The following is a 14,878-nucleotide window of genomic DNA, read 5'->3' on the forward strand; positions in this document are numbered from 1 at the left end:
CATCTTACTGTTCCAGCAAAGTGGATGGGATCTATAGACATCTCATGCCCACTGTGCTTTTTTATGCTGTGTAAAGTCACCTGTGGATTTCACCTGCAGTGAAAACCACAGCATATAATTTTCTCTTGAGGGTACGCTGAATTTTATGCACAGATTTTCTTCATAGAATTGCATTAGATATGGAGAATAAGCAGGTACCACTGGGGAAATACATTAAAAATGCATGTAACACACACTATTAAACATAAAGATCCAAAGGGCAGTTATTAAACTGCATACTGAATCAAGGAAGTGTCAACTTTTTTTGGATAAAATGTTATAACTTTATTAATGTACAAAACACATAAAATCAAACACACATAATAAAAACAATGCCTCATCAACTTGAATTAAATCTTATGGCAGATAGGAGTAGGATAAATCTAATGGCTAGCAGGAAAACATGCGGCAATATATGTATTGCTGTTATTGAGTAGCCTAGTGCACACAGAGACAATGTCTCATACCAAAATTGGGTGCGGCACCTATAGGAAAGCTCTTAGTGCCCTTTAATTATAGTTGCAATACTGTATATGCTGCAAACATTACTGTCAACAAAATGATACAATACAGAGAAACACCGTTGCGACGTAGTATATGGGCGGAAAAAAATAAAATTCTAATATAACAACCAAAATTATAAATAAACAAATATAATGACCAATATACACGTCTCAACGGGCGTAAGCAACAAAGTCAGCCTTTAAATCTCACACTAAGATAGTACAGTGATAATAATAAGCACAAGCTGCATCAAAGCAGTGCACAGCAAACAGTGAAGCCAACCTTAATTCAATACGTCCACCTACTTCATATAGAATACATCTCATACAGGCAGCAGCTCACTGAACACAAGTGTATTACACAGTTGGATGTGAAGGGAACAAGACTTTAATAATACATATTACCTAAAATGCGATGCTTCCTGCAGCCAGCCACGTGTGGCACGCCAGTCTCTGCACTAAACCCTGACGCGCGTTTCGCGAATAGCTTCCTCTTGGGGGCGTAACACACACGACTGTATCAATAAAGTTTTTTAAAAGTCTAATACTAGAAAGTATGTAAAACAAAGAAGTTTCACTTAAAACATGACATACCAAAAAGACAAAAACTGCAAAGTCAAAAACTTGGAAAAAAAACCCACACATGTAAAAAACTGCACTCAAAAACCACAAAAAAAACCCCGCAAATAACCTAATTTACTCACCAATTACTCATCGTGGGAATGTAGCCTTAGGGCGGGATCACACTTGCGAGTGCCATGCGAGAAACTGGCGTGAGTCTCTCGCCTCAATACCCGGCACTGCCGCCAGAACTCAGACCGGAGCATGCGGCTGCATGTATTTCTACGCAGCTGAACGCTCCGGCCCGAGTGCCGGCGGCAGTGCCGGGTATTGAGGCGAGAGACTAACACGAGTTTCTCGCACTGCACTCGCAAGTGTGACGACGGCCTAAGGCTGGAATCACACTTAACGTATGAAAAATCAGTCTGAATCTCCCTGCTGAGGGTCCCACAAGTGTAATGCAAGTGTCATGCAAGTACAATCTGATTTTTCACATGGTCCAAGTGCTGTGCAATTTTTTTCTCGCACCCATAGGCTTGCATTGCCGAGTCTCGGCCTAGTCTTAGTGACAATCGCAGCATGCTGTGATTTTACACGCACGCTGAATATGCCTGAGAAAATAAATGCTGATGTGAGCTGCCCCATAGATTAACACTGGTCCGAGCGCTACGCAATGTATTCTCGCATAGCACTCGGCCGTATTCTATGGTACTGTGACTCCAGCTTAACTGAAATTCTGTCGGTGTGAAAGAGAGAGCTCTAATGTACGGCAATACAAGATCAGACCATACAAGCCCCAAAATGTACATTTATTTAGCACTTTTTCAGGCAGTTTACAGGTAAAATCCACCTGAAACTGACGTTGTGTGCACTCGATGCGTTTTGGAGAGTTTTTGACCCTGTGTATTTTTGCAGCATCAAAAATGCAGTGTCTTAGAGTTCTCACAGAGCAGATGGGACTTTAAAAAGAAGCCCATTGGGCAGGAGATTTCTATCTCAGCGTAAACTGACCTGCGGTGCGTGATTAAAACAGATCAAAACCACCTGTAATCCTTCATGACTATATCAATAAAGTTTTATAAACTCAACAAAAGCTCATAATGGGAAGTAGATCTAATCTCAGAAAAACAATATTCAGACAAAACTCATGACAGAACCATTAATTTTAATGCTGCAAATTGTGTAGCTGTGATCTCTGTCTGGCTTCTCTTCCAGCTGTGCCTCGTCTTTATGTCATGTAAAAAAAGTAGAGTTGGTGTACATTTGTCATTAGACTTGCCCCTGCCATTGATGTGGGCTTGAAAGCCAAACCTGCAACTATTCCAACAGATGATAGCTGTTTAATTCAGCAATCATCTGTCATTAACAGCCACTCCACCCATGGCTGTTAGCCTGTTAAATGCCTGTCCATAAAAATACTGTCAATCTCTGATAGCGACATTTAACACACGCTGACAGGGGGTACATCAGCGTGCCCATGACGTGATCCAGGGAGGCCTGTGGTTTGCCATGACAGCTGGGGGTCTGCTGAAAACCTCTGTGATTTTCACAATACCTATCAGACTGTGATTTTCACTACAAAGCAGAAATTTGAAAGCACTTGGAATTTTTTTCCTGCTTTCTAGTGCATCACACGATAAAACTAATGGTGTCATTCAAAAGTACAACCAAGCTCTCATACAGCTATGTGAATTGAAAAATACAAAAGTTATGGCTCTTGGAAGAAAGGAAGGAAAAAATGAAAACAAAAAATTGGAAAAGGGGTTAAGTGCAAAATTCCTTTAGTTATAACCCTCAACAACATTTATGGCTAGTTACATATCTAGCACTTTATTTAAATGATTATATGTATCTACTTTATTATGTCAATATGATTACCAAAAGTATACAAAAATTGACATTAAATATTTTAATGTTTTTGCTTCAATCCTAGTGTATCTTCTAGTATGCTGGGTTCCATCCATCACAATTAGCTTTTGTGAAATATTTCAAACTTACAATGTACCTCCGATAGCAGAAATGGCTTCCACATGGCTTATTGTATTGACAGCTGGCATAAATCCGTGGGTTAATTCACTGGCTCAAAGGTATGTGTACTAATAAAGAGATATTCTTTGGGGCTTTCATTTAATTTTCTTCTTATTCTCTAAGGATGATTTATTGATTAAAAATTAGTGATGAGTGAGTATGCTGGTTACTTGGGTTTCTCCGAGCATGCTCGGGTGGTATCTGAATATTTCGGCGTGCTCGGAGATTTAGTTTATGTCGATGCAGCTGCATGATTTGTGGCTGCTAGACAGCTTGAATACATGTGGGGATTGCCTGTTTGTTAAGCAACCCCCACATGTATTCAAGCTGTCTAGCAGCTGCAAATTATGCAGCTGCGTCAACATAAACTAAATCTCCAAGCACACCAAAATATTCAGAGACCACCCAAGTAACGAGCATACTCGCTCATCACTAATAATAATCAAGCTGAGATTCATTTTATCACAAAATGTTAAAAGGTCATTCCATTCAAAATCTAAAGGAGTCTCCCATCAGTCAAAGTCTGTGTAGCCATAACAGATCAGTGCAGTCCTAATACACTTCAGAGTTAGCATAAGGGTAAGCAAATTGTCTCTTCAGAGAGGAAGAGGACTAGAACTCTAGCACCACCTATAGGAAGTAGCAATCCTAAAATTTAATATCTACTCTCTTGTCACATGACTTAGGATAAAAGACAAAACCAGATTCTCAATATGCAAATTGAGATTATTGAGATTTTGGGTTTGGCTTTTACCCTAAGTCATGAGACAAGGCTCATTGGAGAGTCAATATTGGCTTTTAGGATTGTTACTTCCTATAGGTGGCACTAGAGTTTTAGTCCTCTTCCTCTCTGAAGAGACAATTGACATATTTCCCAAAGGAGCATTGCGGCTTAAAAGTCTCCTCACCCTGGCATGTCAGGCTTGACATGTCACTCTTCGCAAGGAGATACGTTACCCTTTTGAATCTCCATAAGTGTATGTGCACATGATGTCTTTTCTTGATGGATTCAGCCTGGCACCTGCCCCCCAAAAATTGCTATAAAAAGAAAAAATGAATGATCATAACACAGCAGTGTCAAAACGACTTCTGTGTATGTTCCGTTTTTTTTGTCACTTCTTTTAACAGCTTTAGGCTTCGAAAGCCGTGAGGTGTCAAAAAGATGTGTTCCAATTATAAAAGCTTCTTGTTACCAGACACAGTATACCTCTTAAACATAATACTTTGGAAATACAAATGGATATAATTGATATGGACCATTAAAAAGGTACAGATAATGTTCCTGAGCAGCAGCCTGCACCTCAGACCCCAACATGCTTTTTACCAAACTGATTATTTGGGGTGTGCTGAACTGGGAGGCAAGGCAAATGCTTCAGTGGATGCTGGCCAGGTGTCAAAGCTTACCTTATAGATGAATAATTGTCTGCTGCCTATTGTATGGCACTTGTTCTAGTGTAATGTGACAGTTGCCCTGTCAAGTCACAAATCAAGGAGAGGAGACACGCATGCGTTGTCACAAATGCTCATAGATGTGCAACATCTTGGAATAGGGAAATACACAAAACTATTCAAATAAAGGTAGCGCATATAGCACATGTCCAAGTGTAGTGCTTGTAGCTCAGAGCAATGTTATAGACAAAAATGTGCCCACAATATTTAGCAGGTGAAAGGTAGGGGATAGTGTCACAATATGTCACTAACAACTAGATCCAAATTCATCTAACTAGAAATATTTCAGTAAGAAGATACTCTATGCATCTCCTCCTCAATATCCGACATCAATTCCATCTATTCCCACTGATTCATCTCTGTGATGTTCTGTAAAGTGTTTTGGAATTAATATTAATTCTGAAATCCCATCTTCGTCCATAAGGTTATTCCTTGTTACATGGATATGTAGCATAGTAGTTAAAATAATCACTTTTACGTGTAATGTACAGTTTTAGATTTTTTTTTGTGCCTGTGAATTATTTAAAGATTTTTGTTTCTTGAATGTATTTACAAGCCAAGCAGTATCTTTAGTCTTTGCTGAGATTGAACGATGGAGGAAGGAGTTTTCAGCTTTGTGCTTCTTGATCCACATTCAATTTTTCTGTCTGTCCCTGCTAAGAGTTGATTGGACTGGTTAGTCCAGTCAGCTCAGTCCAGCCACAGTAGCTTACACTGTTTGCAGCCTCAGTCTCACTGAGGCAGGGGGAGGGTCTGGCAGAGACTGGGGGCATGCTGTCTTTTGTGACTTTAAAGGCCCCGTCTCACATAGCGAGATCGCTAGCGAGATCGCTGCTGAGTCACAAGTTTTGTGACGCAACAGCGACCTCCATAGCGATCTCGCTATGTGTGACACGTACCAGCGATCAGGCCCCTGCTGTAAGATCGCTGGTCGTGTCGGAATGGCCTGGACCTTTTTTCGGTCGTTGAGGTCCCGCTGACATCGCTGAATCGGTGTGTGTGACACCGATCCAGCGATGTCTTCACTGGTAACCAGGGTAAACATCGGGTTACTAAGCGCAGGGCCGCGCTTAGTAACCCGATGTTTACCCTGGTTACCAGCGTAAATGTAAAAAAAAACAAACAGTACATACTCACTATCTGATGTCCGTCAGGTCCCTTGCCGTCTGCTTCCTGCTCTCACTGACTGCCGGCCGTACAGTGAGAAGTGAGAGCACAGCAGTGACGTCACCGCTGCGCTCTGCTCTCGCTGTACGGCGGCTCAGTCAGAGCAGGAAGCAGATGGCAAGGGACCTGACGGACATCAGATAGTGAGTATGTACTGTTTGTTTTTTTTGGTAACCAGGGTAAATATCGGGTTACTAAGCGCGGCCCTGCGCTTAGTAACCCGATGTTTACCCTGGTTACCCGGGTGCTGCAGGGGGACTTCGGCATCGTTGAAGACAGTTTCAACGATGCCGAAGTCGTTCCCCTGATCGTTGGTCGCTGGAGAGAGCTGTCTGTGTGACAGCTCCCCAGCGACCACACAACGACTTACCAACGATCACGGCCAGGTCGTATCGCTGGTCGTGATCGTTGGTAAATCGCTTAGTGAGACGGGGCCTTAAGTCCAGTCTCTGCCAGACAGAAAAACTCTAGACAGAGTGTGATCAGCTCCTCCAGAATCAGGAGAGCTGGTTACCTGCTGAAGTGTGATATCTAGGCAACAGTGCAGAATGTTGAAACTGTCAGCATTCTGCAGCCTAGGTACACACTCGAAATAAGATAAAAGCCTGGACAACCCCTTTAAAGAGGTACTGTCACCAGGTCAAAAGTGGCCAGTTTTTACTGGTCCTTTATTCATGCTTCTCATTTGTGGACTTTTCATTTACTGAGAGTGGTGCTCACAGGATTCCCTGGGGGATGTATCTTTAATCACCCTTTGAGCAATGCCCTTTTAGTAAAGACCATAAAAATGTTAGCACTAACTAAAAAAAGTGCACATATTTTAAACCATATGGATTAAAAACAAGTGGCATAAATATCGTTCCCTACAGGAGAGAGAGCTGTATTGAGATTGGAATCTATGCAAAAGAAGGAGCTGTAATATGGCTAAATGCTAATGTACTAATAATAGGTGTATTAACTTTATATTATATTTAACCCCTTACTGACATCCGCTATACATGTACATCGCAAGTCGACCCATACCTGGTAAGTAATGGTTGTGAGGATGACGTGGAGAGCAGCCTATGATTGTTGCTGCCCTCTTCAAACTGTAACCACTCCTCACATTGTCCCCTACACAGTATGATGGTCATCACACCCGCCCATACGGTACAATATCCACAGCAAGTCGCCTATAGTATGGTCACCACAACAGCCCCCCATAAATAGTATGATGTCCAAAACAGCATCCATGTATACTATGATGGCCCTCACAGCACCCCACACAGTATTATGGCCCACAAGAAGCACCTCAAACAGTACCATACTCACCACAGCTCCATATCCAGTATGTTCACCAGAGCCCCTAGAATAATTATCTCCACAGCCCCATATACAGTATGGTCACCACAGCTCCTCATATATAGAGTTAAGTGAATTTGTTCGGGTTCCCTTTTACTCAGTAAGCTATACCGCCTACCAAATAAGCTGCAGAAGGAACACGGCTTCCTGGATCGCTCTGGCCAATCAGCTGATCGGCGCCGCAGCAGCATGTGTCACGGCTGTGTGACAGTCACAGCACATGCATGGACAGCTCAACACACAGGCTCTCCATGCATGTGCTGTGACTGTCACACAGCTGTGACTAATGCAGCGGCGGCGCCGATCTATCATTGGAATATAAGGGGTCCCATGTTACTGGTAGAACAAAGACTCTTGAAAAGCAATGGTTCACCCACCCCCTCAAATAAAATCCAGTGAAATCTGTGCTCATAAATCTAATTCCCCCCTCCTTCTGAGCCCCACTGTGCCTAAACTGCAGTAAGTGGCCACATGTTTGGCATTACTGTAGAAGGGAGAGCCCAACAGTGTGCGTTGCTGGATGAACAAGCTGGGCACAATGTATGGAGGTTCTACAATATATGTGGACTCTACACAGTATGGGGCACAATGTATGGGCATTAAACTGACATATTTGCAATTCTCCAGAATGAACCCTAGAGGGTATGTTACAAAATAGTCACTGCACCTCTAGATTAATTTATTGAGAGATGTAGTTTCTACAATGGAGTCACTTTTGGGGTTTGTCTGTTGTTCTGCCACACTAGGGGCTCAGCAAATTTTGCCAGTAAACTATCCTAGCAAAATATGTGGTTCAAAAGCCATACAGCACTCACACTTTCTCAGCCCTGAAGTGTGACCAAACAACAGTTTCTGGTGACATATGGGGTATCACCGCATTCAGGAGAAATTGTGGGGTCCAGTTTCACATATTACCATTGTTTAACTGACAAACTTGCAGCAGATGCAAAAATTATATTTTTACCACTAAAATTTTATATTTCCACTGCTATAAAATAGCCCCCTAATAAAGTTTCCAACATGGGTTACCTAGGAGGGCTTCTACTGATCTGGCACCTCAGGGGCTTGGCTAATGTGTGTGTGTGTGTGGGGGGGGGGGGATCTGCTGTTTTAACAAATCAGGAGCTTGGCTAATGTGGGAGAGGGAATTTCTGCTTTTTTGACACCTCAGAGGCTTGTCTAATGACACCCACAATCTGTTCAAATGGAATCTACTTTCTAAAAGCCAAGTAGCGCTCCTTCCTATCCAATCCCTGCGGTGTGCTCAAACAGTACTGTACAACCACATATTGGTTTCTGCCACGTTCGGTAAAAATTGTATAACAAATGATGGGATCCATTTTCTCCTATTACCACTTGTGGAAATTATAAATTGGTGCTAAAACAGAATTTGAATTTAGAATAAAGTTTTGCTAAAAATCGAATCCAATAGTGTGTGCTTAACTTCGTGGATTACAGCTGGTTTCAGACAGGCATATTTCACAGTTCGAATATGAATTGACTCCGTGTACTCTGACCCAACATGTAGTTTCACTTGTGTACAAGAAGCTGTAAGTTCGGTTTTGCAGACCAGTGGTCAGTCCAGGCATTCCGATTCGTATATGCCCATCTGAACCAGGCGTACATCTGATGATGTTAAATAGACTTTAGCAACACTCCCTATTTTGAGAAAGATACTGAATGTGCTGCTAAATAAAGTGAATCACAATAATCACTCTACAGAAATATAGACACTGCTCAAAAAAATGAAAGGAACACTTAAATCCCACATCCTAGAAATCACTGTATGAAATATTCCAGTTGTAAATCTTTATTCATTACATAGTGGAATGTGTTGAGAACAATAAAACCTAAAAATTATCAATGTAAATCACAACTAATATCCCACGGAGGTCTGGAGTTGGAATGATGCTCAAAATCAAAGTGGAAAATGAAGTTACAGGCTGATCCAACTCAGTGAGTGGAAATGCCTCAAGACAAAGAAATGATGCTCAGTAGTGTGTGTGGCCTCCACGTGCCTGTATGACCCCCCTACAATGCCTGGGCATGCTACTGATGAGGCGGTGGATGGTCTCCTAAGGGATCTCCTCCCAGACCTGGACTAAAGCATCCGCCAACTCCTGGACAGTCTGTGGTGGATCATGCAAGACATAATGTCTCTGATGTATTCAATCGTATTCAGGTCTGGGGAATGGGCGGGCCAGTCCATAGCTTCAATGCTTTCATCTTGCAGGAACTGCTGACACACTCCAGCCACATGAGGTCTGGCATTGTCCTGCATTAGGAGGAACCCAGGACCAATCGCACCAGCATATGGTCTCACAAGGGGTCTGAAGATCTCATCTCGGGCCCTAATGGCAGTCAGGCTACCTCTGGCGAGCACATGGAGGGCTGTGCGGCCTTCCAAATAAATGACACCCCACACTATTACTGACCCACTGCCAAACCGGTCATGCTGAAGGATGTTGCAGGCAGATCGCTTTCTACGGCGTCTCCAAACTTTGTCAAGTCTGTCACATGTACTCAGTGTGAACCTGCTTTCATCTGTGAAGAGCACAGGGCACCAGTGGTGAGTTTGCCAATCCTGGTGTTCTCTGGCAAATGCCAAGCGTCCTGCACTGTGTTGGGCTGTGAGCACAACCCCCATCTATGGACGTTGGGCACTCAGGCCATCCTCATGGAGTCGGTTTCTAACCGTTTGTGCAAAAACATGCACATTTGTGGCCTGCTGGAGGTCATTATGCAGGGCTGTGGCAGTGCTCCTTCTTGCACAAAGACTGAGGTAGCGGTCCTGCTGCTGGGTTGTTGCCCTCCTATGGCCCCCTCCACGTCTCCTGGTGTACTGGCCTGTCTCCTGGAAGCACCTCCAGCTTCTGGACACTACGCTGACAGACACAGCAATCCTTCTTGCCACAGCTCGCATTGATGTGCCATCCTGGATGAGATGCAGTACCTGAGCCACTTGTGTGGGTTGTAGAGTCAAAAGTGACCAAAACATCAGACAGAAAGCATTGGTACTAAGATGTGGTCTGTGGTCCCCACCTGCAGAGCCACTCCTTTATTGAGTAGGTCTTGATAATTGCCAATAATTTCCATCTGTTGTCTATTCCATTTGCGCAACAGCATGTGAAATTGATTGTCAAACAGTGTTGCTTCCTAAGTGGACAGTTTGATTTCACAGAATTTTCTTTTACTTGGAGTTATATTCTTTTGTTTATGTATATTTTAGATTCTGTTCATACTATATTTGAATATGGCAAAGACATGGAAATTTGTGGCTCCCAAATTTTCAAGGGATCCAATTTCCAGTTGATAGCAATCTATTCCACCTGAACTGATGCTAAGAACGCTTCTTTCAGCATACGTTTGTCATACTATAGCATAGCCCTAAAGGGATGTTTGTCATATGTATGGAGCCTTCTTGGAAAATGTCAAGTGATGTAAATCTTGTATAATTTCATAGTTTTTCAGGGGAAAAAAACACCCAAGTCCATTAAGTTTAACCTATTACTCTAACGTGCTGATTCAGAGGAAGGCAAAAACCCAGTTAGGCCTAATTCACATGTCAATGTTGCACCCAAGTGTTGTCTTTGCTTTTTTCCCTTTTTTTTGAGCATATACCAGGATGGAGGGAGCATATACAATAATGAGGGGCATATACCAGGATGAGGGTGCATATACCAGGGTGGGGAGCATAAACAAGAATGAGGGTGCAAATACCAGGATGAGGGTGCATATACCAGGATGGGCAGAACATATACCATGATAGGAAGCATATTCCTTTATATCTGCAGTCTGGTACCCCTGCTCCTGTCTGTGGCTGCTCTGTGCTGGCCCCACCTGATCTCTGCTGCCACCGCCTGCTCTCTGCTGCCACCGCCTGCTCCCTTGCCCCGTCTGCTCTCTGCATGAGTTGTTTTTTTCTAAACTAAAAACTCAGTATTCAGTTTTTAAGATAAATAAGTGGGTTTTGGGTTGCAGTTTGGGCACTCGGTCTCTAAAAGGTTTGCCATCACTGCTCTAGGCAAATAAGTTGCCCCCTCATCATCATTGCAGGCCTAGGTATAAAAAAATCACTATACAGATCTCTGTACTGTCCGATGATATATATTTGTAGATTGTAATAACGTCACCTCTAAGTCTTCATTTTTTTTCAAACTGAATAACCCCAAATTTAATAACCTGTCTTGGTATTGCCGTCCACCGATTCCCAAACCTTGGTCAAGGGTCACAAAACTTAGGCTTGCTGTCCACCATACCACCTTAAATAGTTTTCAGTGGCAGTTTTACTCAGCGACATGATTTTCCCCAAAAAAAAAACTACAAATGGAATGAAATTGTGAAAAAAATGTAACATTGTTTCTTTGGGTTTTGCTTTCACAGCGTTCATTGTACAGTAAAAATGAGCTAGAAACATGATATTTTACGTCAGAATTAGGGATGAGTGAATGTGCTCGGATAAGGTGTTATCCGAGCATGCTCAAATACTATGTTCGAGTCCCAGGTGCTGCTTGTCTCGCAGCTGAAAACACATCTGTTCAGAGCGGCCTATCACGTTCCCTAATGGAAGTGTGTGTATGTGTACCATTCACTATCTATCTGACAATAACTGATGACTGATGAATTACAAAAAGCTGACTGGCACATCCAAACTAGTCTGAATGGGTGAAAACCAGGAGGAGTTACCTCCATATACAATATACAAAAAAAGGTTGCACTCTATCATGCTAAAGCATGTCAATGTGAAATATATGAAATATGAATAGCAGTATGGTTTTTAAATATTAAGAAAAAAAATGAGATGCGTTGCATAAAATTTGGCCAAATTATATTATTATTATTTGGGCAAAGTCACTCTATTAGCGCCCGAGGATGCTCTGATAACACCACATCACATAACACCGAGCATGTTCGCTCATCACTATCTGACCCCTTGTGGTTCCCCACTGTTAACTAAAACCTAAAGTGTGTTCTATTGCTTTACCAATTTCATACTCTTCAATATTTAAATTATTCATGGTGTTAAGTGTTATCTCATGATTAAAACAGCTTTTTTATGTATAACTAAAGAAAATATAGAAAAGCCCTCCGGGAGAGCTGGCAGAAGATTAAAAGAATCTTTCAAAACATGGGCTCCAGTGTAGAGTTGCCAAGTGAAAATGAAAGACATCCAAGTATCCAAACTCATCACTGCCTGCCCGGACATAACACGACAAGGATGATTCAAACAGGAACAGAAAAAAATAACGAATCCTAACATCTTCAAGATTAGAAGAGGTATGTTCCTTATCATATTATCAATATTTCCCATTTGTTTGAGTGATAAACTCAACATAATTTATATCTAGTTTACTGCCACTTAAATTCTTCCAGGTCCATGAAGAACTACTATGTCGTGGCTGGCTCAGCTATCATACAGCATGCTGTAATAGTACATCACGGAAATTTTGAGGGCTCAACATGCACCATCCTCAGCAGGTGTCAGTGGCATCATACAGCTGACACCCTGCTGCCATGGTCATTATCGATGCTGGGACTGATCAAGGCCATTTGATCCTCTCGAATATACATTATAAATACAGTGGTGCGTAAACGGTTTAGGTAGGCTTGGAAAAATGCTGCAAAGTAATACACGCTTTCACAAATAGAAGTGTTTAATAATTTGTTTTTATCAATTAATAAAAAGCAAAGTAAATGAACAAAGTCAGGGATTTTGCAGAATTTTAGACCGATGCATGATTAACCAATTATACTAAACAGGTGATAATGATCATAATCTTCAACTGAAACAGCTGTATAAGAGGCTTATAACTGGGTGAGAAACAGCCAAAATCTGCTGCAAAGTGAGGTTGTTGAGGGCAGTTTCATGTCACCGGTCAAAAACCATGCAGGACTGAGCACAGCAACAACTCACAAGGTAGTTATACTGCATCAACAAGGTCTTTCCCAGGGAAATTCATAGAATTGGGCAACATTAAGGATTATTAATGCAGTGGTCAGCCAAGAAAACCTAGAGCAGATAGTTAAGAGACACATCATGCTTAATTCCTTTTGAAATTGGAAGATTTCCACAAGTGACATAAGCTCAGAACTGGCAGCAACTAGCCGGACCCAGATACATATCTAGCTACTATTCTGAGAAGTCTGTCGAGAAGTGGACTTCCATCTGCAGCAAAATAAGCAGTATCTTCAACATGAACATGGCTTTGTTTTCATGTTGAAGATACTGCTTATTTTGCTGCAGATGGAAGTCCACTTCTCGACAGACTTCTCAGAATAGTAGCTAGATATGTATCTGGGTGCAGAAAATATGGGGTGCAGAAAATATGGCAGCGGGTGCTTTGAAGTGATCAGTTAAAACGCAAAATATTTGGTGCTTTGTTTTCATGTTGAAGATACTGCTTATTTTGCTGCAGATGGAAGTCCACTTCTCGACAGACTTCTCAGAATAGTAGCTAGATATGTATCTGGGTGCAGAAAATATGGGGTGCAGAAAATATGGCAGCGGGTGCTTTGAAGTGATCAGTTAAAACGCAAAATATTTGGCCGTAACAATAGTCAATTTATTCACAAAAGGTCTGGAGAGAGGCACAATAATGAGTGTCTTTAGGCATCATACATTCAACTTTGGGGCTGAATTTAAGCAAATCCAGTTGGGGTTTTGGTCAGGATTAATGGTGCCTCAGTGTTGAGAAATATAGGGAGATACTTATCCATAACATAACATCAGGTATTCATCTGACTGGCTCCAAATCCCAAACATACAGCACAAGTTATTAAAAGTTATCTTAAGTGAAAAGAAGAACAAGAAGTCTTGGAAGTGATATGGCCCCCAGAGAACCCTAATTTACATCAAGTCTATCTGCAATTACATGAAGAGACAGAAGGATTTGTACAAGTGACAGCGGCAGAAATTAGCATTCCAAAATGTGTGGTACCACCTCCCTGTTGAACCCCATCAAAAACTGTGTACCTAGAAGAATTAAAGGGGTTGTCCCCTACTAGGATAACCCCTTCTCAATCTGAATGCTTGGTGCCGATAAAATAAAAACACATAGACTCATCTCCTGTTCCGGTGCCGTTCCAGCGATGTTGGCAGTCATGTTCCCGGGACTCCAGTACGGTTGTTATGAGTAGTGAGCCCTGTGCCCAAACAGCGCTGGCGTCACTGTTCCCAACCTTGGACAATTTGAATTAATATGGCTGCATGTGCCTTTGTCAAATTGAAAAAAAATGCTTGTTGCAAAACTCTCAGAAAGGAAATGCAAGATCATTATGAAACATTACATCTAATTTTTGAATTTTGTCTTTTCTTACAGTTTTTTAAATCATCTAGAGACATTATGACTTGGTGGCTGGGGCACTCAATGAGCAAATGTAATCTGAGGAAGGCTTAATTTCTTAATTATCTAATTTTGAGTCAAATATGATAATACTTTCAAGATGGAAAAGCAAAGTTCATCACTAAAGAAGATAGAGATGAATTTTTATGTACTGACTGTGGTACAAGGAAACTTTTTCTTGTTACACAAAGGAGAATACCAGAATGTGCTGCATTTTTCTTTCTACCTACATATAAAATTGTAATATATTGTGCAAAACAGACTTTATATTTTAAACATATTGTGACAAAGTCACTGGTAAAGTGCTGGAATGGAAATGTTTCACTATGCCTAATGGCGTCAGTGATATAAAACCCAGAGTTTTTCCTCCAGCACACTAAGTGTTGTGAGGGGTTAAGTTATTTTCATAATGGACTGGCTTTTATGTGGACATCCATAGAGCGTGAG

The 14,878-nt window shown here is 41.7% G+C and overlaps 1 protein-coding gene and 1 long non-coding RNA gene across 3 annotated transcripts in view; one reads left to right on the top strand and one right to left on the bottom strand.

The window, feature by feature from the left end:
* LOC143773945 (protein transport protein Sec23A) overlaps window positions 1-14,878 on the bottom strand; it is a 382,144-nt gene that overhangs the window by 109,257 nt on the left and 258,009 nt on the right. The window lies entirely within an intron of this gene.
* Window positions 1-14,878, top strand: part of LOC143773969 (uncharacterized) — a 62,341-nt gene that overhangs the window by 44,847 nt on the left and 2,616 nt on the right. For both annotated transcript variants that reach the window (XR_013215440.1, XR_013215441.1), the window contains 2 exons: window positions 3,037-3,190; window positions 12,159-12,365. This is a non-coding gene — a long non-coding RNA (uncharacterized LOC143773969). The remainder of the gene's footprint in view (window positions 1-3,036; window positions 3,191-12,158; window positions 12,366-14,878) is intronic.

This window comes from Ranitomeya variabilis, chromosome 1 (genome assembly GCF_051348905.1).
Source record: "Ranitomeya variabilis isolate aRanVar5 chromosome 1, aRanVar5.hap1, whole genome shotgun sequence".
In the NCBI taxonomy this organism is placed as follows: Eukaryota; Metazoa; Chordata; class Amphibia; order Anura; family Dendrobatidae; genus Ranitomeya; species Ranitomeya variabilis.